Source organism: Nanorana parkeri, unplaced genomic scaffold, assembly GCF_000935625.1.
Source record: "Nanorana parkeri isolate BGI_ZX_2015 unplaced genomic scaffold, ASM93562v1 scaffold2694, whole genome shotgun sequence".
NCBI classification, from domain to species: domain Eukaryota; kingdom Metazoa; phylum Chordata; class Amphibia; order Anura; family Dicroglossidae; genus Nanorana; species Nanorana parkeri.
The window spans coordinates 89,388-91,593 of NW_017308962.1; positions in this window are offsets into that span (position 1 = coordinate 89,388).

A 2,206-nucleotide genomic window follows, 5' to 3' on the forward strand; every position below is an offset into this window, starting at 1 on the left:
CACGTCTGGCCTCCTCGCTCGGCCGAGGACGTCCTTCCATAAGGGTTTTTCTTTCTTCTCTTTGGATGTAGTGTGCATGAGCTGATTTTTAACTGTTTAAAACAAGCCACATTATTACTTTAATGGGGGGAAAAAAGCTAATTTATAGTATTGTGAACAGAGAACAATAACCATCTGTCCGTTTTTTTTAAATTTTTGTTTCTCCTTGTCTAGATCAGTAATGACAGACGGTGACGGGTTTTTGGCTCCTGTGTCTATACAGGGCTTGCCCACACCGTACGAGCTCCAGGATTGTGCGTGTGCGCGCGCTTGGCGAGTGTCGCCCTCGTGTTGCAAGGGGCAGAATTGCATGAGCTGATGTCTGGCATGACTTGGGGAGGATAGTGCGCAAGGGGGCCCCCCTCCCCTGGCGGTTTCAGTATTGTGCTTTGGGTCTGAGACGGTTGGGAATAGGATGCCTGGGCTGTCCCTGGTGACCAAAGGAATGTGGATGATGAGAGAGAGCAGCTCTGCAGATGTGGCGGTATCACAGGTTAGGGTCAGGTGACACCGGCCTTGGTGGCATGATGCATGCATGCAGTAACTGGCAGAGGTGGGGAGGGGTTTGCTCCCAGGCACTATGCTGGGATGTGGGGCCCATCTGTATCTAAGATTCAGGATGAGAATTTTACTTTTAGATATCAGATCAAACCACATTCAATAAAGTTGAAGTGTATATTTTATTCAGTATTTTACATGCTTGTACTGTTTTGCTGTGCCTCCCTTCTGCCCGGGTTCTGACTTAGACGGACGTCCCGGGCCTGTGGCTGATCATTTTAGCCATGATCCATCTAAATGTCCTGTTTTTTTCCGAGCAGAGGAGTTTTGTGGACATGGAACTGAGTCAAGTCCCGGTGCAAAGGAGATAAACGCCTCCGAACCGAATCTTTTTTTATTATAGCTATGAATATAAAGCGGTGTATGTAATAAAATGTGTACAAACCATTAAAATGGAAGTCATCTGAAGGTGGAAGCCCCCTTTAAGCCTAAGATGCCTTATGTGGAGGAATTGCAGATAATATGATTCACAGACCCGTACAGCGAGCTTTTCAGGACTATTGTGATATATTACGGAAAATTGTATACTGACCTATCGGTAATTTTCCTTTCCTGACGCCAATCCATGGAAGCATACAATGGGTATGGCTCTGCCCCCCCATTGTATGCTGCCATGGATTGGCGTCAGGAAATTATGTGTGTGTGTCCCTGTGTCCCTGCTGGGTCTGTGTGTGTGTCCCTGCTGGGTCACTGGACATAACTGATTGTGCTTCAGCAACAGCTTCTTCAGACCTGTGGAGGTCAGTTGTCTCGGGGTCACCTGTATTAATTCTCCCCCCCCTCTCACTTCCTGTCCCTGTGACTCCCTGCAGGCAGTGTGCTGCCTTCACGAGCAATGTGTCATGGTGATTTTCTCCCCAGCACGTCATCTTCAGCCAATCGGCTCGCGCGTATATACCCGCGGGTCACGATGCGACTTCTGGCCAGTTGTTGTTCAGCTGATTGGCTGAAGGTGCGGTCAATCATCAGCCTGCACTCGGCCTGCACTCGGCTCGCACACTGCAGGCAAAGCTCCGGCCGGACATTTTGGCTTCGCTCTGCGTCTAAACTTCCTGCTGCTCCTCCTTTTGGGAGTCCAGTCTTGTGCTTCCTGTTTAGATCCCACTACGGTGCCGACGGCCTATGGTCCAAGGTTTCTGGGCACCTGACCATCCCACCCGTATGAGCATGTTGGATTTCCAGTTCCAAAACCAACCGTGGCCGTTCAGGGTTTGGTCACACCAGCCCACATGCTAAATCCATCTGTTCTAGTGTATGGGTTGGTGTCTGCCAGCAGTCGGGGGTGGGGGTCTCTACAGTTTGTAGAAACCCGAGAGGCAGAGACTTCAGGTTAGTTCCATCCTGGTGCATAAAAATGCTGACCTGCTGCACTTCTTCCAGACCTCTCTGCTCCATGGCCATGGCGGTGCCCAACACCATGGTACTGGCCATAAGGGTTGGGGGTCACACGTCTTGACCTGTGACCCACCCATTAAGGCCATTGCCATGGAGTTGCCCCCTCCTTGTGGCCATTGCCATGGAGTTGCCCCCTCCTTGTGGCCATTGCCATGGAGTTGGGCACCCGTGTGGCCATTATGTGCCCCTGTTACGCCCCCCCCCCCCCCCACCT